Below are 25,685 nucleotides of genomic sequence, written 5' to 3'. Positions count from 1 at the left end.
TTCACTGCTTTCGTTATGTTACCATCCACATCTGAGGTTTTATTGGTTTTAAGTCAATCGATGATAGCTTGCCTGTTAATTTCAAGAAAAATTGCACTTTCTGACCACTCTGTCAACATGTCTGTGTGACGTAACAGATTTCCAAACATTTCTATAGAGATCTCCTTTACGTCCTCACTTAACATGTTTAATTAATGTCTTTGGGGTTGTTATTTGTTTTCTTCTATACAATCTGTAGCCTCCGTTTGAATGTAATGTGTTGTTGCAGAAACATTAAAGCTAATTTTACTCTTTGCTGCTGTTTTTCTTTCCTTTTTTTTCTGTTTGGTTAGCGCATGCTTTGCCCATTCCATGTTAAAAATGAATCATCCCAGAGTGGAGTTGATCACCAAACTTTCCGTGCCCATCAAACGTTGCTAAGCTTGATGCAGTGAGGCATTAAAGTCGATTGCTTGTATTTGGACTGTTAACTCCGAGTGAAATGGCACTTTCTGATCATCTGGCACGTCCGTGCGTGTCTTCAAGTTTCAAAACACTTTCCTTAAAAAATTGTCTTCCAACGCTTTTAACATACTTGTATGATATTTCTCTATTCCGTTTGCAGCCAGCCGTCTTCAATGTTTTTGCTGTTGTTTTTGATGTTTTTGTGGGAAAGATGAGGATTTTCATATTTTTTTGCTTATTGGTTAGCAAATGCTTTGCCCCTCCTGCATTGAAAAAGGAATGGTCCCGGAGTGGGGTTTCAACAGCACGCTTCGGGCGCTCATCACATGCTGATATGAGAAATGCAATGTGTTTGAAATTGCAGACACTTTCCCAATGAATGACGATGGATAGGAGCAGTCCCCTGTTCAGGTTCCCTTTGATCGAGCCCAATTTTCTGGCCAATCGGTTGACAACGGAATGAAGAATGAACTTCCTGTTCACTTCTGATGATGTTTTACGTGCTTTTGATGAAGTTTCAATTGGAAAGCACCGTCATAGATATGACGTCACCCTTCCTTTTAAACATGGTTTTGTGAAGGGTCTCCACCTATGTTAATCAATTTGCAGTCACCGTCTTTGCGTTTGAAAGGTAACTATTTTGTGCTCCTTTTTTGCTTCTCGGTTAAAAAAACTCAAGTGTCTCAAAACGTCCCTGGGTGGGCTTGAACCACCAACCTTTCGGTTAACAGCCGAACGCGCTAACCAATTGCGCCACAGAGACTAAGCACGTGAGGCGAGAGAGCAACGTGGACTAACAAGATTTTGCTCTCACAATGTCTAAATGCTTTTTCAGAGGTTACGGCATCCTCTGCTTTCAAATGCAGCTATGGTTCTTTATCTGCATGCAAATGTAGGTGGAGCCAGCTTCTCCCTTTCAAAATGCACAGAGAAGGGTGTGACAGCAGCAGAGTGGCGCAGCGGAAGCGTGCTGGGCCCATAACCCAGAGGTCGATGGATCGAAACCATCCTCTGCTAAGCAATTTGTTTTTGTTCAAATTTGTAATTCCGTTGGCAATCAAATCCCCAAACCTTAAGAGAAATTCACTTTTCCATGGGTTTTCACTGCTTTCGTTATGTTACCATCCACATCTGAGGTTTTATTGGTTTTAAGTCAATCGATGATAGCTTGCCTGTTAATTTCAAGAAAAATTGCACTTTCTGACCACTCTGTCAACATGTCTGTGTGACGTAACAGATTTCCAAACATTTCTATAGAGATCTCCTTTACGTCCTCACTTAACATGTTTAATGAATGTCTTTGGGGTTGTTATTTGTTTTCTTCTATACAATCTGTAGCCTCCGTTTGAATGTAATGTGTTGTTGCAGAAACATTAAAGCTAATTTTACTCTTTGCTGCTGTTTTTCTTTCCTTTTTTTCTGTTTGGTTAGCGCATGCTTTGCCCATTCCATGTTAAAAATGAATCATCCCAGAGTGGAGTTGATCACCAAACTTTCCGTGCCCATCAAACGTTGCTAAGCTTGATGCAGTGAGGCATTAAAGTCGATTGCTTGTATTTGGACTGTTAACTCCGAGTGAAATGGCACTTTCTGATCATCTGGCACGTCCGTGCGTGTCTTCAAGTTTCAAAACACTTTCCTTAAAAAATTGTCTTCCAACGCTTTTAACATACTTGTATGATATTTCTCTATTCCGTTTGCAGCCAGCCGTCTTCAATGTTTTTGCTGTTGTTTTTGATGTTTTTGTGGGAAAGATGAGGATTTTCATATTTTTTTGCTTATTGGTTAGCAAATGCTTTGCCCCTCCTGCATTGAAAAAGGAATGGTCCCGGAGTGGGGTTTCAACAGCACGCTTCGGGCGCTCATCACATGCTGATATGAGAAATGCAATGTGTTTGAAATTGCAGACACTTTCCCAATGAATGATGATGGATAGGAGCAGTCCCCTGTTCAGGTTCCCTTTGATCGAGCCCAATTTTCTGGCCAATCGGTTGACAACGGAATGAAGAATGAACTTCCTGTTCACTTCTGATGATGTTTTACGTGCTTTTGATGAAGTTTCAATTGGAAAGCACCGTCATAGATATGACGTCACCCTTCCTTTTAAACATGGTTTTGTGAAGGGTCTCCACCTATGTTAATCAATTTGCAGTCACCGTCTTTGCGTTTGAAAGGTAACTATTTTGTGCTCCTTTTTTGCTTCTCGGTTAAAAAAACTCAAGTGTCTCAAAACGTCCCTGGGTGGGCTTGAACCACCAACCTTTCGGTTAACAGCCGAACGCGCTAACCAATTGCGCCACAGAGACTAAGCACGTGAGGCGAGAGAGCTACGTGGACTAACAAGATTTTGCTCTCACAATGTCTAAATGCTTTTTCAGAGGTTACGGCATCCTCTGCTTTCAAATGCAGCTATGGTTCTTTATCTGCATGCAAATGTAGGTGGAGCCAGCTTCTCCCTTTCAAAATGCACAGAGAAAGGTGTGACAGCAGCAGAGTGGCGCAGCGGAAGCGTGCTGGGCCCATAACCCAGAGGTCGATGGATCGAAACCATCCTCTGCTAAGCAATTTGTTTTTGTTCAAATTTGTAATTCCGTTGGCAATCAAATCCCCAAACCTTAAGAGAAATTCACTTTTCCATGGGTTTTCACTGCTTTCGTTATGTTACCATCCACATCTGAGGTTTTATTGGTTTTAAGTCAATCGATGATAGCTTGCCTGTTAATTTCAAGAAAAATTGCACTTTCTGACCACTCTGTCAACATGTCTGTGTGACGTAACAGATTTCCAAACATTTCTATAGAGATCTCCTTTACGTCCTCACTTAACATGTTTAATGAATGTCTTTGGGGTTGTTATTTGTTTTCTTCTATACAATCTGTAGCCTCCGTTTGAATGTAATGTGTTGTTGCAGAAACATTAAAGCTAATTTTACTCTTTGCTGCTGTTTTTCTTTCCTTTTTTTTCTGTTTGGTTAGCGCATGCTTTGCCCATTCCATGTTAAAAATGAATCATCCCAGAGTGGAGTTGATCACCAAACTTTCCGTGCCCATCAAACGTTGCTAAGCTTGATGCAGTGAGGCATTAAAGTCGATTGCTTGTATTTGGACTGTTAACTCCGAGTGAAATGGCACTTTCTGATCATCTGGCACGTCCGTGCGTGTCTTCAAGTTTCAAAACACTTTCCTTAAAAAATTGTCTTCCAACGCTTTTAACATACTTGTATGATATTTCTCTATTCCGTTTGCAGCCAGCCGTCTTCAATGTTTTTGCTGTTGTTTTTGATGTTTTTGTGGGAAAGATGAGGATTTTCATATTTTTTTGCTTATTGGTTAGCAAATGCTTTGCCCCTCCTGCATTGAAAAAGGAATGGTCCCGGAGTGGGGTTTCAACAGCACGCTTCGGGCGCTCATCACATGCTGATATGAGAAATGCAATGTGTTTGAAATTGCAGACACTTTCCCAATGAATGATGATGGATAGGAGCAGACCCCTGTTCAGGTTCCCTTTGATCGAGCCCAATTTTCTGGCCAATCGGTTGACAACGGAATGAAGAATGAACTTCCTGTTCACTTCTGATGATGTTTTACGTGCTTTTGATGAAGTTTCAATTGGAAAGCAACGTCATAGATATGACGTCACCCTTCCTTTTAAACATGGTTTTGTGAAGGGTCTCCACCTATGTTAATCAATTTGCAGTCACCGTCTTTGCGTTTGAAAGGTAACTATTTTGTGCTCCTTTTTTGCTTCTCGGTTAAAAAAACTCAAGTGTCTCAAAACATCCCTGGGTGGGCTTGAACCACCAACCTTTCAGTTAACAGCCAAACGCGCTAACCAATTGCGCCACAGAGACTAAGCACGTGAGGCAAGAGAGCTACGTGGACTAACAAGATTTTGCTCTCACAATGTCTAAATGCTTTTTCAGAGGTTACGGCATCCTCTGCTTTCAAATGCAGCTATGGTTCTTTATCTGCATGCAAATGTAGGTGGAGCCAGCTTCTCCCTTTCAAAATGCACAGAGAAAGGTGTGACAGCAGCAGAGTGGCGCAGCGGAAGCGTGCTGGGCCCATAACCCAGAGGTCGATGGATCGAAACCATCCTCTGCTAAGCAATTTGTTTTTGTTCAAATTTGTAATTCCGTTGGCAATCAAATCCCCAAACCTTAAGAGAAATTCACTTTTCCATGGGTTTTCACTGCTTTCGTTATGTTACCATCCACATCTGAGGTTTTATTGGTTTTAAGTCAATCGATGATAGCTTGCCTGTTAATTTCAAGAAAAATTGCACTTTCTGACCACTCTGTCAACATGTCTGTGTGACGTAACAGATTTCCAAACATTTCTATAGAGATCTCCTTTACGTCCTCACTTAACATGTTTAATGAATGTCTTTGGGGTTGTTATTTGTTTTCTTCTATACAATCTGTAGCCTCCGTTTGAATGTAATGTGTTGTTGCAGAAACATTAAAGCTAATTTTACTCTTTGCTGCTGTTTTTCTTTCCTTTTTTTCTGTTTGGTTAGCGCATGCTTTGCCCATTCCATGTTAAAAATGAATCATCCCAGAGTGGAGTTGATCACCAAACTTTCCGTGCCCATCAAACGTTGCTAAGCTTGATGCAGTGAGGCATTAAAGTCGATTGCTTGTATTTGGACTGTTAACTCCGAGTGAAATGGCACTTTCTGATCATCTGGCACGTCCGTGCGTGTCTTCAAGTTTCAAAACACTTTCCTTAAAAAATTGTCTTCCAACGCTTTTAACATGCTTGTATGATATTTCTCTATTCCGTTTGCAGCCAGCCGTCTTCAATGTTTTTGCTGTTGTTTTTGATGTTTTTGTGGGAAAGATGAGGATTTTCATATTTTTTTGCTTATTGGTTAGCAAATGCTTTGCCCCTCCTGCATTGAAAAAGGAATGGTCCCGGAGTGGGGTTTCAACAGCACGCTTCGGGCGCTCATCACATGCTGATATGAGAAATGCAATGTGTTTGAAATTGCAGACACTTTCCCAATGAATGACGATGGATAGGAGCAGTCCCCTGTTCAGGTTCCCTTTGATCGAGCCCAATTTTCTGGCCAATCGGTTGACAACGGAATGAAGAATGAACTTCCTGTTCACTTCTGATGATGTTTTACGTGCTTTTGATGAAGTTTCAATTGGAAAGCACCTTCATAGATATGACGTCACCCTTCCTTTTAAACATGGTTTTGTGAAGGGTCTCCACCTATGTTAATCAATTTGCAGTCACCGTATTTGCGTTTGAAAGGTAACTATTTTGTGCTCCTTTTTTGCTTCTCGGTTAAAAAAACTCAAGTGTCTCAAAACGTCCCTGGGTGGGCTTGAACCACCAACCTTTCGGTTAACAGCCGAACGCGCTAACCAATTGCGCCACAGAGACTAAGCACGTGATGCGAGAGAGCTACGTGGACTAACAAGATTTTGCTCTCACAATGTCTAAATGCTTTTTCAGAGGTTACGGCATCCTCTGCTTTCAAATGCAGCTATGGTTCTTTATCTGCATGCAAATGTAGGTGGAGCCAGCTTCTCCCTTTCAAAATGCACAGAGAAAGGTGTGACAGCAGCAGAGTGGCGCAGCGGAAGCGTGCTGGGCCCATAACCCAGAGGTCGATGGATCGAAACCATCCTCTGCTAAGCAATTTGTTTTTGTTCAAATTTGTAATTCCGTTGGCAATCAAATCCCCAAACCTTAAGAGAAATTCACTTTTCCATGGGTTTTCACTGCTTTCGTTATGTTACCATCCACATCTGAGGTTTTATTGGTTTTAAGTCAATCGATGATAGCTTGCCTGTTAATTTCAAGAAAAATTGCACTTTCTGACCACTCTGTCAACATGTCTGTGTGACGTAACAGATTTCCAAACATTTCTATAGAGATCTCCTTTACGTCCTCACTTAACATGTTTAATGAATGTCTTTGGGGTTGTTATTTGTTTTCTTCTATACAATCTGTAGCCTCCGTTTGAATGTAATGTGTTGTTGCAGAAACATTAAAGCTAATTTTACTCTTTGCTGCTGTTTTTCTTTCCTTTTTTTTCTGTTTGGTTAGCGCATGCTTTGCCCATTCCATGTTAAAAATGAATCATCCCAGAGTGGAGTTGATCACCAAACTTTCCGTGCCCATCAAACGTTGCTAAGCTTGATGCAGTGAGGCATTAAAGTCGATTGCTTGTATTTGGACTGTTAACTCCGAGTGAAATGGCACTTTCTGATCATCTGGCACGTCCGTGCGTGTCTTCAAGTTTCAAAACACTTTCCTTAAAAAATTGTCTTCCAACGCTTTTAACATACTTGTATGATATTTCTCTATTCCGTTTGCAGCCAGCCGTCTTCAATGTTTTTGCTGTTGTTTTTGATGTTTTTGTGGGAAAGATGAGGATTTTCATATTTTTTTGCTTATTGGTTAGCAAATGCTTTGCCCCTCCTGCATTGAAAAAGGAATGGTCCCGGAGTGGGGTTTCAACAGCACGCTTCGGGCGCTCATCACATGCTGATATGAGAAATGCAATGTGTTTGAAATTGCAGACACTTTCCCAATGAATGATGATGGATAGGAGCAGTCCCCTGTTCAGGTTCCCTTTGATCGAGCCCAATTTTCTGGCCAATCGGTTGACAACGGAATGAAGAATGAACTTCCTGTTCACTTCTGATGATGTTTTACGTGCTTTTGATGAAGTTTCAATTGGAAAGCACCGTCATAGATATGACGTCACCCTTCCTTTTAAACATGGTTTTGTGAAGGGTCTCCACCTATGTTAATCAATTTGCAGTCACCGTCTTTGCGTTTGAAAGGTAACTATTTTGTGCTCCTTTTTTGCTTCTCGGTTAAAAAAACTCAAGTGTCTCAAAACGTCCCTGGGTGGGCTTGAACCACCAACCTTTCAGTTAACAGCCAAACGCGCTAACCAATTGCGCCACAGAGACTAAGCACGTGAGGCAAGAGAGCTACGTGGACTAACAAGATTTTGCTCTCACAATGTCTAAATGCTTTTTCAGAGGTTACGGCATCCTCTGCTTTCAAATGCAGCTATGGTTCTTTATCTGCATGCAAATGTAGGTGGAGCCAGCTTCTCCCTTTCAAAATGCACAGAGAAAGGTGTGACAGCAGCAGAGTGGCGCAGCGGAAGCGTGCTGGGCCCATAACCCAGAGGTCGATGGATCGAAACCATCCTCTGCTAAGCAATTTGTTTTTGTTCAAATTTGTAATTCCGTTGGCAATCAAATCCCCAAACCTTAAGAGAAATTCACTTTTCCATGGGTTTTCACTGCTTTCGTTATGTTACCATCCACATCTGAGGTTTTATTGGTTTTAAGTCAATCGATGATAGCTTGCCTGTTAATTTCAAGAAAAATTGCACTTTCTGACCACTCTGTCAACATGTCTGTGTGACGTAACAGATTTCCAAACATTTCTATAGAGATCTCCTTTACGTCCTCACTTAACATGTTTAATGAATGTCTTTGGGGTTGTTATTTGTTTTCTTCTATACAATCTGTAGCCTCCGTTTGAATGTAATGTGTTGTTGCAGAAACATTAAAGCTAATTTTACTCTTTGCTGCTGTTTTTCTTTCCTTTTTTTTCTGTTTGGTTAGCGCATGCTTTGCCCATTCCATGTTAAAAATGAATCATCCCAGAGTGGAGTTGATCACCAAACTTTCCGTGCCCATCAAACGTTGCTAAGCTTGATGCAGTGAGGCATTAAAGTCGATTGCTTGTATTTGGACTGTTAACTCCGAGTGAAATGGCACTTTCTGATCATCTGGCACGTCCGTGCGTGTCTTCAAGTTTCAAAACACTTTCCTTAAAAAATTGTCTTCCAACGCTTTTAACATGCTTGTATGATATTTCTCTATTCCGTTTGCAGCCAGCCGTCTTCAATGTTTTTGCTGTTGTTTTTGATGTTTTTGTGGGAAAGATGAGGATTTTCATATTTTTTTGCTTATTGGTTAGCAAATGCTTTGCCCCTCCTGCATTGAAAAAGGAATGGTCCCGGAGTGGGGTTTCAACAGCACGCTTCGGGCGCTCATCACATGCTGATATGAGAAATGCAATGTGTTTGAAATTGCAGACACTTTCCCAATGAATGACGATGGATAGGAGCAGTCCCCTGTTCAGGTTCCCTTTGATCGAGCCCAATTTTCTGGCCAATCGGTTGACAACGGAATGAAGAATGAACTTCCTGTTCACTTCTGATGATGTTTTACGTGCTTTTGATTAAGTTTCAATTGGAAAGCACCTTCATAGATATGACGTCACCCTTCCTTTTAAACATGGTTTTGTGAAGGGTCTCCACCTATGTTAATCAATTTGCAGTCACCGTATTTGCGTTTGAAAGGTAACTATTTTGTGCTCCTTTTTTGCTTCTCGGTTAAAAAAACTCAAGTGTCTCAAAACGTCCCTGGGTGGGCTTGAACCACCAACCTTTCGGTTAACAGCCGAACGCGCTAACCAATTGCGCCACAGAGACTAAGCACGTGAAGCGAGAGAGCTACGTGAACTAACAAGATTTTGCTCTCACAATGTCTAAATGCTTTTTCAGAGGTTACGGCATCCTCTGCTTTCAAATGCAGCTATGGTTCTTTATCTGCATGCAAATGTAGGTGGAGCCAGCTTCTCCCTTTCAAAATGCACAGAGAAAGGTGTGACAGCAGCAGAGTGGCGCAGCGGAAGCGTGCTGGGCCCATAACCCAGAGGTCGATGGATCGAAACCATCCTCTGCTAAGCAATTCGTTTTTGTTCAAATTTGTAATTCCGTTGGCAATCAAATCCCCAAACCTTAAGAGAAATTCACTTTTCCATGGGTTTTCACTGCTTTCGTTATGTTACCATCCACATCTGAGGTTTTATTGGTTTTAAGTCAATCGATGATAGCTTGCCTGTTAATTTCAAGAAAAATTGCACTTTCTGACCACTCTGTCAACATGTCTGTGTGACGTAACAGATTTCCAAACATTTCTATAGAGATCTCCTTTACGTCCTCACTTAACATGTTTAATGAATGTCTTTGGGGTTGTTATTTGTTTTCTTCTATACAATCTGTAGCCTCCGTTTGAATGTAATGTGTTGTTGCAGAAACATTAAAGCTAATTTTACTCTTTGCTGCTGTTTTTCTTTCCTTTTTTTTCGGTTTGGTTAGCGCATGCTTTGCCCATTCCATGTTAAAAATGAATCATCCCAGAGTGGAGTTGATCACCAAACTTTCCGTGCCCATCAAACGTTGCTAAGCTTGATGCAGTGAGGCATTAAAGTCGATTGCTTGTATTTGGACTGTTAACTCCGAGTGAAATGGCACTTTCTGATCATCTGGCACGTCCGTGCGTGTCTTCAAGTTTCAAAACACTTTCCTTAAAAAATTGTCTTCCAATTTTAACATGCTTGTATGATATTTCTCTATTCCGTTTGCAGCCAGCCGTCTTCAATGTTTTTGCTGTTGTTTTTGATGTTTTTGTGGGAAAGATGAGGATTTTCATATTTTTTTGCTTATTGGTTAGCAAATGCTTTGCCCCTCCTGCATTGAAAAAGGAATGGTCCCGGAGTGGGGTTTCAACAGCACGCTTCGGGCGCTCATCACATGCTGATATGAGAAATGCAATGTGTTTGAAATTGCAGACACTTTCCCAATGAATGACGATGGATAGGAGCAGTCCCCTGTTCAGGTTCCCTTTGATCGAGCCCAATTTTCTGGCCAATCGGTTGACAACGGAATGAAGAATGAACTTCCTGTTCACTTCTGATGATGTTTTACGTGCTTTTGATGAAGTTTCAATTGGAAAGCACCGTCATAGATATGACGTCACCCTTCCTTTTAAACATGGTTTTGTGAAGGGTCTCCACCTATGTTAATCAATTTGCAATCACCGTCTTTGCGTTTGAAAGGTAACTATTTTGTGCTCCTTTTTTGCTTCTCGGTTAAAAAAACTCAACTGTCTCAAAACGTCCCTGGGTGGGCTTGAACCACCAACCTTTCGGTTAACAGCCGAACGCGCTAACCAATTGCGCCACAGAGACTAAGCACGTGAGGCGAGAGGCGAGAGGCGAGAGGCGAGAGGCGAGAGGCGAGAGGCGAGAGGCGAGAGGCGAGAGGCGAGAGGCGAGAGGCGAGAGGCGAGAGGCGAGAGGCGAGAGAGCTACGTGGACTAACAAGATTTTGCTCTCACAATGTCTAAATGCTTTTTCAGAGGTTACGGCATCCTCTGCTTTCAAATGCAGCTATGGTTCTTTATCTGCATGCAAATGTAGGTGGAGCCAGCTTCTCCCTTTCAAAATGCACAGAGAAAGGTGTGACAGCAGCAGAGTGGCGCAGCGGAAGCGTGCTGGGCCCATAACCCAGAGGTCGATGGATCGAAACCATCCTCTGCTAAGCAATTTGTTTTTGTTCAAATTTGTAATTCCGTTGGCAATCAAATCCCCAAACCTTAAGAGAAATTCACTTTTCCATGGGTTTTCACTGCTTTCGTTATGTTACCATCCACATCTGAGGTTTTATTGGTTTTAAGTCAATCGATGATAGCTTGCCTGTTAATTTCAAGAAAAATTGCACTTTCTGACCACTCTGTCAACATGTCTGTGTGACGTAACAGATTTCCAAACATTTCTATAGAGATCTCCTTTACGTCCTCACTTAACATGTTTAATGAATGTCTTTGGGGTTGTTATTTGTTTTCTTCTATACAATCTGTAGCCTCCGTTTGAATGTAATGTGTTGTTGCAGAAACATTAAAGCTAATTTTACTCTTTGCTGCTGTTTTTCTTTCCTTTTTTTTCTGTTTGGTTAGCGCATGCTTTGCCCATTCCATGTTAAAAATGAATCATCCCAGAGTGGAGTTGATCACCAAACTTTCCGTGCCCATCAAACGTTGCTAAGCTTGATGCAGTGAGGCATTAAAGTCGATTGCTTGTATTTGGACTGTTAACTCCGAGTGAAATGGCACTTTCTAATCATCTGGCACGTCCGTGCGTGTCTTCAAGTTTCAAAACACTTTCCTTAAAAAATTGTCTTCCAACGCTTTTAACATGCTTGTATGATATTTCTCTATTCCGTTTGCAGCCAGCCGTCTTCAATGTTTTTGCTGTTGTTTTTGATGTTTTTGTGGGAAAGATGAGGATTTTCATATTTTTTTGCTTATTGGTTAGCAAATGCTTTGCCCCTCCTGCATTGAAAAAGGAATGGTCCCGGAGTGGGGTTTCAACAGCACGCTTCGGGCGCTCATCACATGCTGATATGAGAAATGCAATGTGTTTGAAATTGCAGACACTTTCCCAATGAATGACGATGGATAGGAGCAGTCCCCTGTTCAGGTTCCCTTTGATCGAGCCCAATTTTCTGGCCAATCGGTTGACAACGGAATGAAGAATGAACTTCCTGTTCACTTCTGATGATGTTTTACGTGCTTTTGATGAAGTTTCAATTGGAAAGCACCGTCATAGATATGACATCACCCTTCCTTTTAAACATGGTTTTGTGAAGGGTCTCCACCTATGTTAATCAATTTGCAGTCACCGTCTTTGCGTTTGAAAGGTAACTATTTTGTGCTCCTTTTTTGCTTCTCGGTTAAAAAAACTCAAGTGTCTCAAAACGTCCCTGGGTGGGCTTGAACCACCAACCTTTCGGTTAACAGCCGAACGCGCTAACCAATTGCGCCACAGAGACTAAGCACGTGAGGCGAGAGAGCTACGTGGACTAACAAGATTTTGCTCTCACAATGTCTAAATGCTTTTTCAGAGGTTACGGCATCCTCTGCTTTCAAATGCAGCTATGGTTCTTTATCTGCATGCAAATGTAGGTGGAGCCAGCTTCTCCCTTTCAAAATGCACAGAGAAAGGTGTGACAGCAGCAGAGTGGCGCAGCGGAAGCGTGCTGGGCCCATAACCCAGAGGTCGATGGATCGAAACCATCCTCTGCTAAGCAATATGTTTTTGTTCAAATTTGTAATTCCGTTGGCAATCAAATCCCCAAACCTTAAGAGAAATTCACTTTTCCATGGGTTTTCACTGCTTTCGTTATGTTACCATCCACATCTGAGGTTTTATTGGTTTTAAGTCAATCGATGATAGCTTGCCTGTTAATTTCAAGAAAAATTGCACTTTCTGACCACTCTGTCAACATGTCTGTGTGACGTAACAGATTTCCAAACATTTCTATAGAGATCTCCTTTACGTCCTCACTTAACATGTTTAATGAATGTCTTTGGGGTTGTTATTTGTTTTCTTCTATACAATCTGTAGCCTCCGTTTGAATGTAATGTGTTGTTGCAGAAACATTAAAGCTAATTTTACTCTTTGCTGCTGTTTTTCTTTCCTTTTTTTTCTGTTTGGTTAGCGCATGCTTTGCCCATTCCATGTTAAAAATGAATCATCCCAGAGTGGAGTTGATCACCAAACTTTCCGTGCCCATCAAACGTTGCTAAGCTTGATGCAGTGAGGCATTAAAGTCGATTGCTTGTATTTGGACTGTTAACTCCGAGTGAAATGGCACTTTCTGATCATCTGGCACGTCCGTGCGTGTCTTCAAGTTTCAAAACACTTTCCTTAAAAAATTGTCTTCCAACGCTTTTAACATGCTTGTATGATATTTCTCTATTCCGTTTGCAGCCAGCCGTCTTCAATGTTTTTGCTGTTGTTTTTGATGTTTTTGTGGGAAAGATGAGGATTTTCATATTTTTTTGCTTATTGGTTAGCAAATGCTTTGCCCCTCCTGCATTGAAAAAGGAATGGTCCCGGAGTGGGGTTTCAACAGCACGCTTCGGGCGCTCATCACATGCTGATATGAGAAATGCAATGTGTTTGAAATTGCAGACACTTTCCCAATGAATGACGATGGATAGGAGCAGTCCCCTGTTCAGGTTCCCTTTGATCGAGCCCAATTTTCTGGCCAATCGGTTGACAACGTAATGAAGAATGAACTTCCTGTTCACTTCTGATGATGTTTTACGTGCTTTTGATGAAGTTTCAATTGGAAAGCACCGTCATAGATATGACGTCACCCTTCCTTTTAAACATGGTTTTGTGAAGGGTCTCCACCTATGTTAATCAATTTGCAGTCACCGTCTTTGCGTTTGAAAGGTAACTATTTTGTGCTCCTTTTTTGCTTCTCGGTTAAAAAAACTCAAGTGTCTCAAAACGTCCCTGGGTGGGCTTGAACCACCAACCTTTCGGTTAACAGCCGAACGCGCTAACCAATTGCGCCACAGAGACTAAGCACGTGAGGCGAGAGGCGAGAGGCGAGAGGCGAGAGAGCTACGTGGACTAACAAGATTTTGCTCTCACAATGTCTAAATGCTTTTTCAGAGGTTACGGCATCCTCTGCTTTCAAATGCAGCTATGGTTCTTTATCTGCATGCAAATGTAGGTGGAGCCAGCTTCTCCCTTTCAAAATGCACAGAGAAAGGTGTGACAGCAGCAGAGTGGCGCAGCGGAAGCGTGCTGGGCCCATAACCCAGAGGTCGATGGATCGAAACCATCCTCTGCTAAGCAATTTGTTTTTGTTCAAATTTGTAATTCCGTTGGCAATCAAATCCCCAAACCTTAAGAGAAATTCACTTTTCCATGGGTTTTCACTGCTTTCGTTATGTGACCATCCACCTCTGAGGTTTTATTGGTTTTAAGTCAATCGATGATAGCTTGCCTGTTAATTTCAAGAAAAATTGCACTTTCTGACCACTCTGTCAACATGTCTGTGTGACGTAACAGATTTCCAAACATTTCTATAGAGATCTCCTTTACGTCCTCACTTAACATGTTTAATGAATGTCTTTGGGGTTGTTATTTGTTTTCTTCTATACAATCTGTAGCCTCCGTTTGAATGTAATGTGTTGTTGCAGAAACATTAAAGCTAATTTTACTCTTTGCTGCTGTTTTTCTTTCCTTTTTTTTCTGTTTGGTTAGCGCATGCTTTGCCCATTCCATGTTAAAAATGAATCATCCCAGAGTGGAGTTGATCACCAAACTTTCCGTGCCCATCAAACGTTGCTAAGCTTGATGCAGTGAGGCATTAAAGTCGATTGCTTGTATTTGGACTGTTAACTCCGAGTGAAATGGCACTTTCTGATCATCTGGCACGTCCGTGCGTGTCTTCAAGTTTCAAAACACTTTCCTTAAAAAATTGTCTTCCAACGCTTTTAACATGCTTGTATGATATTTCTCTATTCCGTTTGCAGCCAGCCGTCTTCAATGTTTTTGCTGTTGTTTTTGATGTTTTTGTGGGAAAGATGAGGATTTTCATTTTTTTTTGCTTATTGGTTAGCAAATGCTTTGCCCCTCCTGCATTGAAAAAGGAATGGTCCCGGAGTGGGGTTTCAACAGCACGCTTCGGGCGCTCATCACATGCTGATATGAGAAATGCAATGTGTTTGAAATTGCAGACACTTTCCCAATGAATGACGATGGATAGGAGCAGTCCCCTGTTCAGGTTCCCTTTGATCGAGCCCAATTTTCTGGCCAATCGGTTGACAACGGAATGAAGAATGAACTTCCTGTTCACTTCTGATGATGTTTTACGTGCTTTTGATGAAGTTTCAATTGGAAAGCACCGTCATAGATATGACGTCACCCTTCCTTTTAAACATGGTTTTGTGAAGGGTCTCCACCTATGTTAATCAATTTGCAGTCACCGTATTTGCGTTTGAAAGGTAACTATTTTGTGCTCCTTTTTTGCTTCTCGGTAAAAAAACTCAAGTGTCTCAAAACGTCCCTGGGTGGGCTTGAACCACCAGCCTTTCGGTTAACAGCCGAACGCGCTAACCAATTGCGCCACAAAGACTAAGCACGTGATGCGAGAGAGCTACGTGGACTAACAAGATTTTGCTCTCACAATGTCTAAATGCTTTTTCAGAGGTTACGGCATCCTCTGCTTTCAAATGCAGCTATGGTTCTTTATCTGCATGCAAATGTAGGTGGAGCCAGCTTCTCCCTTTCAAAATGCACAGAGAAAGGTGTGACAGCAGCAGAGTGGCGCAGCGGAAGCGTGCTGGGCCCATAACCCAGAGGTCGATGGATCGAAACCATCCTCTGCTAAGCAATTTGTTTTTGTTCAAATTTGTAATTCCGTTGGCAATCAAATCCCCAAACCTTAAGAGAAATTCACTTTTCCATGGGTTTTCACTGCTTTCGTTATGTTACCATCCACATCTGAGGTTTTATTGGTTTTAAGTCAATCGATGATAGCTTGCCTGTTAATTTCAAGAAAAATTGCACTTTCTGACCACTCTGTCAACATGTCTGTGTGACGTAACAGATTTCCAAACATTTCTATAGAGATCTCCTTTACGTCCTCACTTAACATGTTTAATGAATGTCTTTGGGGTTGTTATTTGTTTTCTTCTATACAATCTGTAGCCTCCGTTTGAATGTAATGTGTTGTTGCAGAAACATTAAAGCTAATTTTACTCTTTGCTGCTGTTTTTCTTTCCTTTTTTTTCTGTTTGGTTAGCGCATGCTTTGCCCATTCCATGTTAAAAATGAATCATCCCAGAGTGGAGTTGATCACCAAACTTTCCGTGCCCATCAAACGTTGCTAAGCTTGATGCAGTGAGGCATTAAAGTCGATTGCTTGTATTTGGACTGTTAACTCCGAGTGAAATGGCACTTTCTGATCATCTGGCACGTCCGTGCGTGTCTTCAAGTTTCAAAACACTTTCCTTAAAAAATTGTCTTCCAACGCTTTTAACATGCTTGTATGATATTTCTCTATTCCGTTTGCAGCCAGCCGTCTTCAATGTTTTTGCTGTTGTTTTTGATGTTTTTGTGGGAAAGATGAGGATTTTCATATTTTTTTGCTTATTGGTTAGCAAATGCTTTGCCCCTCCTGCATTGAAAAAGGAATGGTCCCGGAGTGGGGTTTCAATTGGAAAGCACCGTCATAGATATGACGTCACCCTTCCTTTTAAACATGGTTTTGTGAAGGGTCTCCACCTATGTTAATCAATTTGCAGTCACCGTATTTGCGTTTGAAAGGTAACTATTTTGTGCTCCTTTTTTGCTTCTCGGTTAAAAAAACTCAAGTGTCTCAAAACGTCCCTGGGTGGGCTTGAACCACCAGCCTTTCGGTTAACAGCCGAACGCGCTAACCAATTGCGCCACAGAGACTAAGCACGTGATGCGAGAGAGCTACGTGGACTAACAAGATTTTGCTCTCACAATGTCTAAATGCTTTTTCAGAGGTTACGGCATCCTCTGCTTTCAAATGCAGCTATGGTTCTTTATCTGCATGCAAATGTAGGTGGAGCCAGCTTCTCCCTTTCAAAATGCACAGAGAAAGGTGTGACAGCAGCAGAGTGGCGCAGCGGAAGCGTGCTGGGCCCATAACCCAGAGGTCGATGGATCGAAACCATCCTCTGCTAAGCAATTTGTTTTTGTTCAAATTTGTAATTCCGTTGGCAATCAAATCCCCAAACCTTAAGAGAAATTCACTTTTCCATGGGTTTTCACTGCTTTCGTTATGTGACCATCCACATCTGAGGTTTTATTGGTTTTAAGTCAATCGATGATAGCTTGCCTGTTAATTTCAAGAAAAATTGCACTTTCTGACCACTCTGTCAACATGTCTGTGTGACGTAACAGATTTCCAAACATTTCTATAGAGATCTCCTTTACGTCCTCACTTAACATGTTTAATGAATGTCTTTGGGGTTGTTATTTGTTTTCTTCTATACAATCTGTAGCCTCCGTTTGAATGTAATGTGTTGTTGCAGAAACATTAAAGCTAATTTTACTCTTTGCTGCTGTTTTTCTTTCCTTTTTTTTCTGTTTGGTTAGCGCATGCTTTGCCCATTCCATGTTAAAAATGAATCATCCCAGAGTGGAGTTGATCACCAAACTTTCCGTGCCCATCAAACGTTGCTAAGCTTGATGCAGTGAGGCATTAAAGTCGATTGCTTGTATTTGGACTGTTAACTCCGAGTGAAATGGCACTTTCTGATCATCTGGCACGTCCGTGCGTGTCTTCAAGTTTCAAAACACTTTCCTTAAAAAATTGTCTTCCAACGCTTTTAACATGCTTGTATGATATTTCTCTATTCCGTTTGCAGCCAGCCGTCTTCAATGTTTTTGCTGTTGTTTTTGATGTTTTTGTGGGAAAGATGAGGATTTTCATTTTTTTTTGCTTATTGGTTAGCAAATGCTTTGCCCCTCCTGCATTGAAAAAGGAATGGTCCCGGAGTGGGGTTTCAACAGCACGCTTCGGGCGCTCATCACATGCTGATATGAGAAATGCAATGTGTTTGAAATTGCAGACACTTTCCCAATGAATGACGATGGATAGGAGCAGTCCCCTGTTCAGGTTCCCTTTGATCGAGCCCAATTTTCTGGCCAATCGGTTGACAACGGAATGAAGAATGAACTTCCTGTTCACTTCTGATGATGTTTTACGTGCTTTTGATGAAGTTTCAATTGGAAAGCACCGTCATAGATATGACGTCACCCTTCCTTTTAAACATGGTTTTGTGAAGGGTCTCCACCTATGTTAATCAATTTGCAGTCACCGTATTTGCGTTTGAAAGGTAACTATTTTGTGCTCCTTTTTTGCTTCTCGGTTAAAAAAACTCAAGTGTCTCAAAACGTCCCTGGGTGGGCTTGAACCACCAGCCTTTCGGTTAACAGCCGAACGCGCTAACCAATTGCGCCACAGAGACTAAGCACGTGAGGCGAGAGAGCTACGTGGACTAACAAGATTTTGCTCTCACAATGTCTAAATGCTTTTTCAGAGGTTACGGCATCCTCTGCTTTCAAATGCAGCTATGGTTCTTTATCTGCATGCAAATGTAGGTGGAGCCAGCTTCTCCCTTTCAAAATGCACAGAGAAAGGTGTGACAGCAGCAGAGTGGCGCAGCGGAAGCGTGCTGGGCCCATAACCCAGAGGTCGATGGATCGAAACCATCCTCTGCTAAGCAATTTGTTTTTGTTCAAATTTGTAATTCCGTTGGCAATCAAATCCCCAAACCTTAAGAGAAATTCACTTTTCCATGGGTTTTCACTGCTTTCGTTATGTTACCATCCACATCTGAGGTTTTATTGGTTTTAAGTCAATCGATGATAGCTTGCCTGTTAATTTCAAGAAAAATTGCACTTTCTGACCACTCTGTCAACATGTCTGTGTGACGTAACAGATTTCCAAACATTTCTATAGAGATCTCCTTAACGTCCTCACTTAACATGCTTTCGTTATGTTACCATCCACATCTGAGGTTTTATTGGTTTTAAGTCAATCGATGATAGCTTGCCTGTTAATTTCAAGAAAAATTGCACTTTCTGACCACTCTGTCAACATGTCTGTGTGACGTAACAGATTTCCAAACATTTCTATAGAGATCTCCTTTACGTCCTCACTTAACATGTTTAATGAATGTCTTTGGGGTTGTTATTTGTTTTCTTCTATACAATCTGTAGCCTCCGTTTGAATGTAATGTGTTGTTGCAGAAACATTAAAGCTAATTTTACTCTTTGCTGCTGTTTTTCTTTCCTTTTTTTTCTGTTTGGTTAGCGCATGCTTTGCCCATTCCATGTTAAAAATGAATCATCCCAGAGTAGAGTTGATCACCAAACTTTCCGTGCCCATCAAACGTTGCTAAGCTTGATGCAGTGAGGCATTAAAGTCGATTGCTTGTATTTGGACTGTTAACTCCGAGTGAAATGGCACTTTCTGATCATCTGGCACGTCCGTGCGTGTCTTCAAGTTTCAAAACACTTTCCTTAAAAAATTGTCTTCCAACGCTTTTAACATGCTTGTATGATATTTCTCTATTCCGTTTGCAGCCAGCCGTCTTCAATGTTTTTGCTGTTGTTTTTGATGTTTTTGTGGGAAAGATGAGGATTTTCATTTTTTTTTGCTTATTGGTTAGCAAATGCTTTGCCCCTCCTGCATTGAAAAAGGAATGGTCCCGGAGTGGGGTTTCAACAGCACGCTTCGGGCGCTCATCACATGCTGATATGAGAAATGCAATGTGTTTGAAATTGCAGACACTTTCCCAATGAATGACGATGGATAGGAGCAGTCCCCTGTTCAGGTTCCCTTTGATCGAGCCCAATTTTCTGGCCAATCGGTTGACAACGGAATGAAGAATGAACTTCCTGTTCACTTCTGATGATGTTTTACGTGCTTTTGATGAAGTTTCAATTGGAAAGCACCGTCATAGATATGACGTCACCCTTCCTTTTAAACATGGTTTTGTGAAGGGTCTCCACCTATGTTAATCAATTTGCAGTCACCGTATTTGCGTTTGAAAGGTAACTATTTTGTGCTCCTTTTTTGCTTCTCGGTTAAAAAAACTCAAGTGTCTCAAAACGTCCCTGGGTGGGCTTGAACCACCAGCCTTTCGGTTAACAGCCGAACGCGCTAACCAATTGCGCCACAGAGACTAAGCACGTGATGCGAGAGAGCTACGTGGACTAACAAGATTTTGCTCTCACAATGTCTAAATGCTTTTTCAGAGGTTACGGCATCCTCTGCTTTCAAATGCAGCTATGGTTCTTTATCTGCATGCAAATGTAGGTGGAGCCAGCTTCTCCCTTTCAAAATGCACAGAGAAAGGTGTGACAGCAGCAGAGTGGCGCAGCGGAAGCGTGCTGGGCCCATAACCCAGAGGTCGATGGATCGAAACCATCCTCTGCTAAGCAATTTGTTTTTGTTCAAATTTGTAATTCCGTTGGCAATCAAATCCCCAAACCTTAAGAGAAATTCACTTTTCCATGGGTTTTCACTGCTTTCGTTATGTGACCATCCACATCTGAGGTTTTATTGGTTTTAAGTCAATCGATGATAGCTTGCCTGTTAATTTCAAGAAAAATTGCACTTTCTGACCACTCTGTCAACATGTCTGTGTGACGTAACAGATTTCCAAACATTTCTATAGAGATCTCCTTTACGTCCTCACTTAACATGTTTAATGAATGTCTTTGGGGTTGTTATTTGTTTTCTTCTATACAATCTGTAGCCTCCGTTTGAATGTAATGTGTTGTTGCAGAAACATTAAAGCTAATTTTACTCTTTGCTGCTGTTTTTCTTTCCTTTTTTTTCTGTTTGGTTAGCGCATGCTTTGCCCATTCCATGTTAAAAATGAATCATCCCAGAGTGGAGTTGATCACCAAACTTTCCGTGCCCATCAAACGTTGCTAAGCTTGATGCAGTGAGGCATTAAAGTCGATTGCTTGTATTTGGACTGTTAACTCCGAGTGAAATGGCACTTTCTGATCATCTGGCACGTCCGTGCGTGTCTTCAAGTTTCAAAACACTTTCCTTAAAAAATTGTCTTCCAACGCTTTTAACATGCTTGTATGATATTTCTCTATTCCGTTTGCAGCCAGCCGTCTTCAATGTTTTTGCTGTTGTTTTTGATGTTTTTGTGGGAAAGATGAGGATTTTCATTTTTTTTTGCTTATTGGTTAGCAAATGCTTTGCCCCTCCTGCATTGAAAAAGGAATGGTCCCGGAGTGGGGTTTCAACAGCACGCTTCGGGCGCTCATCACATGCTGATATGAGAAATGCAATGTGTTTGAAATTGCAGACACTTTCCCAATGAATGACGATGGATAGGAGCAGTCCCCTGTTCAGGTTCCCTTTGATCGAGCCCAATTTTCTGGCCAATCGGTTGACAACGGAATGAAGAATGAACTTCCTGTTCACTTCTGATGATGTTTTACGTGCTTTTGATGAAGTTTCAATTGGAAAGCACCGTCATAGATATGACGTCACCCTTCCTTTTAAACATGGTTTTGTGAAGGGTCTCCACCTATGTTAATCAATTTGCAGTCACCGTATTTGCGTTTGAAAGGTAACTATTTTGTGCTCCTTTTTTGCTTCTCGGTTAAAAAAACTCAAGTGTCTCAAAACGTCCCTGGGTGGGCTTGAACCACCAGCCTTTCGGTTAACAGCCGAACGCGCTAACCAATTGCGCCACAGAGACTAAGCACGTGAGGCGAGAGAGCTACGTGGACTAACAAGATTTTGCTCTCACAATGTCTAAATGCTTTTTCAGAGGTTACGGCATCCTCTGCTTTCAAATGCAGCTATGGTTCTTTATCTGCATGCAAATGTAGGTGGAGCCAGCTTCTCCCTTTCAAAATGCACAGAGAAAGGTGTGACAGCAGCAGAGTGGCGCAGCGGAAGCGTGCTGGGCCCATAACCCAGAGGTCGATGGATCGAAACCATCCTCTGCTAAGCAATTTGTTTTTGTTCAAATTTGTAATTCCGTTGGCAATCAAATCCCCAAACCTTAAGAGAAATTCACTTTTCCATGGGTTTTCACTGCTTTCGTTATGTTACCATCCACATCTGAGGTTTTATTGGTTTTAAGTCAATCGATGATAGCTTGCCTGTTAATTTCAAGAAAAATTGCACTTTCTGACCACTCTGTCAACATGTCTGTGTGACGTAACAGATTTCCAAACATTTCTATAGAGATCTCCTTAACGTCCTCACTTAACATGCTTTCGTTATGTTACCATCCACATCTGAGGTTTTATTGGTTTTAAGTCAATCGATGATAGCTTGCCTGTTAATTTCAAGAAAAATTGCACTTTCTGACCACTCTGTCAACATGTCTGTGTGACGTAACAGATTTCCAAACATTTCTATAGAGATCTCCTTTACGTCCTCACTTAACATGTTTAATGAATGTCTTTGGGGTTGTTATTTGTTTTCTTCTATACAATCTGTAGCCTCCGTTTGAATGTAATGTGTTGTTGCAGAAACATTAAAGCTAATTTTACTCTTTGCTGCTGTTTTTCTTTCCTTTTTTTTCTGTTCGGTTAGCGCATGCTTTGCCCATTCCATGTTAAAAATGAATCATCCCAGAGTGGAGTTGATCACCAAACTTTCCGTGCCCATCAAACGTTGCTAAGCTTGATGCAGTGAGGCATTAAAGTCGATTGCTTGTATTTGGACTGTTAACTCCGAGTGAAATGGCACTTTCTGATCATCTGGCACGTCCGTGCGTGTCTTCAAGTTTCAAAACACTTTCCTTAAAAAATTGTCTTCCAACGCTTTTAACATGCTTGTATGATATTTCTCTATTCCGTTTGCAGCCAGCCGTCTTCAATGTTTTTGCTGTTGTTTTTGATGTTTTTGTGGGAAAGATGAGGATTTTCATTTTTTTTTGCTTATTGGTTAGCAAATGCTTTGCCCCTCCTGCATTGAAAAAGGAATGGTCCCGGAGTGGGGTTTCAACAGCACGCTTCGGGCGCTCATCACATGCTGATATGAGAAATGCAATGTGTTTGAAATTGCAGACACTTTCCCAATGAATGACGATGGATAGGAGCAGTCCCCTGTTCAGGTTCCCTTTGATCGAGCCCAATTTTCTGGCCAATCGGTTGACAACGGAATGAAGAATGAACTTCCTGTTCACTTCTGATGATGTTTTACGTGCTTTTGATGAAGTTTCAATTGGAAAGCACCGTCATAGATATGACGTCACCCTTCCTTTTAAACATGGTTTTGTGAAGGGTCTCCACCTATGTTAATCAATTTGCAGTCACCGTATTTGCGTTTGAAAGGTAACTATTTTGTGCTCCTTTTTTGCTTCTCGGTTAAAAAAACTCAAGTGTCTCAAAACGTCCCTGGGTGGGCTTGAACCACCAGCCTTTCGGTTAACAGCCGAACGCGCTAACCAATTGCGCCACAGAGACTAAGCACGTGATGCGAGAGAGCTACGTGGACTAACAAGATTTTGCTCTCACAATGTCTAAATGCTTTTTCAGAGGTTACGGCATCCTCTGCTTTCAAATGCAGCTATGGTTCTTTATCTGCATGCAAATGTAGGTGGAGCCAGCTTCTCCCTTTCAAAATGCACAGAGAAAGGTGTGACAGCAGCAGAGTGGCGCAGCGGAAGCGTGCTGGGCCCATAACCCAGAGGTCGATGGATCGAAACCATCCTCTGCTAAGCAATTTGTTTTTGTTCAAATTTGTAATTCCGTTGGCAATCAAATCCCCAAACCTTAAGAGAAATTCACTTTTCCATGGGTTTTCACTGCTTTCGTTATGTGACCATCCACATCTGAGGTTTTATTGGTTTTAAGTCAATCGATGATAGCTTGCCTGTTAATTTCAAGAAAAATTGCACTTTCTGACCACTCTGTCAACATGTCTGTGTGACGTAACAGATTTCCAAACATTTCTATAGAGATCTCCTTTACGTCCTCACTTAACATGTTTAATGAATGTCTTTGGGGTTGTTATTTGTTTTCTTCTATACAATCTGTAGCCTCCGTTTGAATGTAATGTGTTGTTGCAGAAACATTAAAGCTAATTTTACTCTTTGCTGCTGTTTTTCTTTCCTTTTTTTTCTGTTTGGTTAGCGCATGCTTTGCCCATTCCATGTTAAAAATGAATCATCCCAGAGTGGAGTTGATCACCAAACTTTCCGTGCCCATCAAACGTTGCTAAGCTTGATGCAGTGAGGCATTAAAGTCGATTGCTTGTATTTGGACTGTTAACTCCGAGTGAAATGGCACTTTCTGATCATCTGGCACGTCCGTGCGTGTCTTCAAGTTTCAAAACACTTTCCTTAAAAAATTGTCTTCCAACGCTTTTAACATGCTTGTATGATATTTCTCTATTCCGTTTGCAGCCAGCCGTCTTCAATGTTTTTGCTGTTGTTTTTGATGTTTTTGTGGGAAAGATGAGGATTTTCATTTTTTTTTGCTTATTGGTTAGCAAATGCTTTGCCCCTCCTGCATTGAAAAAGGAATGGTCCCGGAGTGGGGTTTCAACAGCACGCTTCGGGCGCTCATCACATGCTGATATGAGAAATGCAATGTGTTTGAAATTGCAGACACTTTCCCAATGAATGACGATGGATAGGAGCAGTCCCCTGTTCAGGTTCCCTTTGATCGAGCCCAATTTTCTGGCCAATCGGTTGACAACGGAATGAAGAATGAACTTCCTGTTCACTTCTGATGATGTTTTACGTGCTTTTGATGAAGTTTCAATTGGAAAGCACCGTCATAGATATGACGTCACCCTTCCTTTTAAACATGGTTTTGTGAAGGGTCTCCACCTATGTTAATCAATTTGCAGTCACCGTATTTGCGTTTGAAAGGTAACTATTTTGTGCTCCTTTTTTGCTTCTCGGTTAAAAAAACTCAAGTGTCTCAAAACGTCCCTGGGTGGGCTTGAACCACCAACCTTTCGGTTAACAGCCGAACACGCTAACCAATTGCGCCACAGAGACTAAGCACGTGAGGCAAGAGAGCTACGTGGTCTAACAAGATTTTGCTCTCACAATGTCTAAATGCTTTTTCAGAGGTTACGGCATCCTCTGCTTTCAAATGCAGCTATGGTTCTTTATCTGCATGCAAATGTAGGTGGAGCCAGCTTCTCCCTTTCAAAATGCACAGAGAAAGGTGTGACAGCAGCAGAGTGGCGCAGCGGAAGCGTGCTGGGCCCATAACCCAGAGGTCGATGGATCGAAACCATCCTCTGCTAAGCAATTTGTTTTTGTTCAAATTTGTAATTCCGTTGGCAATCAAATCCCCAAACCTTAAGAGAAATTCACTTTTCCATGGGTTTTCACTGCTTTCGTTATGTTACCATCCACATCTGAGCTTTTATTGGTTTTAAGTCAATCGATGATAGCTTGCCTGTTAATTTCAAGAAAAATTGCACTTTCTGACCACTCTGTTAACATGTCTGTGTGACGTAACAGATTTCCAAACATTTCTATAGAGATCTCCTTTACGTCCTCACTTAACATGTTTAATGAATGTCTTTGGGGTTGTTATTTGTTTTCTTCTATACAATCTGTAGCCTCCGTTTGAATGTAATGTGTTGTTGCAGAAACATTAATGCTAATTTTACTCTTTGCTGCTGTTTTTCTTTCCTTTTTTTTCTGTTTGGTTAGCGCATGCTTTGCCCATTCCATGTTAAAAATGAATCATCCCAGAGTGGAGTTGATCACCAAACTTTCCGTGCCCATCAAACGTTGCTAAGCTTGATGCAGTGAGGCATTAAAGTCGATTGCTTGTATTTGGACTGTTAACTCCGAGTGAAATGGCACTTTCTGATCATCTGGCACGTCCGTGCGTGTCTTCAAGTTTCAAAACACTTTCCTTAAAAAATTGTCTTCCAACGCTTTTAACATGCTTGTATGATATTTCTCTATTCCGTTTGCAGCCAGCCGTCTTCAATGTTTTTGCTGTTGTTTTTGATGTTTTTGTGGGAAAGATGAGGATTTTCATATTTTTTTGCTTATTGGTTAGCAAATGCTTTGCCCCTCCTGCATTGAAAAAGGAATGGTC

General features: G+C 41.5%; 12 non-coding genes across 12 annotated transcripts; all 12 read right to left on the bottom strand.

Moving 5' to 3' along the window:
• Positions 1–1,133: 1,133 nt before the first annotated feature.
• Positions 1,134–1,207, bottom strand: TRNAN-GUU (transfer RNA asparagine (anticodon GUU)). The gene has a single exon. It is a non-coding gene; the product is annotated as a tRNA-Asn (tRNA).
• Positions 1,208–2,676: 1,469 nt separating this feature from the next.
• TRNAN-GUU (transfer RNA asparagine (anticodon GUU)) lies at positions 2,677–2,750 on the bottom strand. The gene has a single exon. It is a non-coding gene; the product is annotated as a tRNA-Asn (tRNA).
• A 3,013-nt stretch (positions 2,751–5,763) lies between these two features.
• Positions 5,764–5,837, bottom strand: TRNAN-GUU (transfer RNA asparagine (anticodon GUU)). The gene has a single exon. It is a non-coding gene; the product is annotated as a tRNA-Asn (tRNA).
• Positions 5,838–8,851: 3,014 nt separating this feature from the next.
• Positions 8,852–8,925, bottom strand: TRNAN-GUU (transfer RNA asparagine (anticodon GUU)). Its single transcript has one exon. It is a non-coding gene; the product is annotated as a tRNA-Asn (tRNA).
• Positions 8,926–10,392: 1,467 nt separating this feature from the next.
• On the bottom strand, positions 10,393–10,466 carry TRNAN-GUU (transfer RNA asparagine (anticodon GUU)). The gene has a single exon. It is a non-coding gene; the product is annotated as a tRNA-Asn (tRNA).
• A 1,568-nt stretch (positions 10,467–12,034) lies between these two features.
• Positions 12,035–12,108, bottom strand: TRNAN-GUU (transfer RNA asparagine (anticodon GUU)). Its single transcript has one exon. It is a non-coding gene; the product is annotated as a tRNA-Asn (tRNA).
• A 1,470-nt stretch (positions 12,109–13,578) lies between these two features.
• TRNAN-GUU (transfer RNA asparagine (anticodon GUU)) lies at positions 13,579–13,652 on the bottom strand. Its single transcript has one exon. It is a non-coding gene; the product is annotated as a tRNA-Asn (tRNA).
• Positions 13,653–16,467: 2,815 nt separating this feature from the next.
• On the bottom strand, positions 16,468–16,541 carry TRNAN-GUU (transfer RNA asparagine (anticodon GUU)). The gene has a single exon. It is a non-coding gene; the product is annotated as a tRNA-Asn (tRNA).
• Positions 16,542–18,011: 1,470 nt separating this feature from the next.
• On the bottom strand, positions 18,012–18,085 carry TRNAN-GUU (transfer RNA asparagine (anticodon GUU)). The gene has a single exon. It is a non-coding gene; the product is annotated as a tRNA-Asn (tRNA).
• Positions 18,086–19,734: 1,649 nt separating this feature from the next.
• On the bottom strand, positions 19,735–19,808 carry TRNAN-GUU (transfer RNA asparagine (anticodon GUU)). The gene has a single exon. It is a non-coding gene; the product is annotated as a tRNA-Asn (tRNA).
• A 1,470-nt stretch (positions 19,809–21,278) lies between these two features.
• TRNAN-GUU (transfer RNA asparagine (anticodon GUU)) lies at positions 21,279–21,352 on the bottom strand. The gene has a single exon. It is a non-coding gene; the product is annotated as a tRNA-Asn (tRNA).
• A 1,649-nt stretch (positions 21,353–23,001) lies between these two features.
• Positions 23,002–23,075, bottom strand: TRNAN-GUU (transfer RNA asparagine (anticodon GUU)). The gene has a single exon. It is a non-coding gene; the product is annotated as a tRNA-Asn (tRNA).
• Positions 23,076–25,685: the final 2,610 nt, after the last annotated feature.

This window comes from Pelobates fuscus, chromosome 2 (genome assembly GCF_036172605.1).
Source record: "Pelobates fuscus isolate aPelFus1 chromosome 2, aPelFus1.pri, whole genome shotgun sequence".
NCBI classification, from domain to species: domain Eukaryota; kingdom Metazoa; phylum Chordata; class Amphibia; order Anura; family Pelobatidae; genus Pelobates; species Pelobates fuscus.
This window is presented reverse-complemented; position numbering and strand designations above follow the sequence as displayed.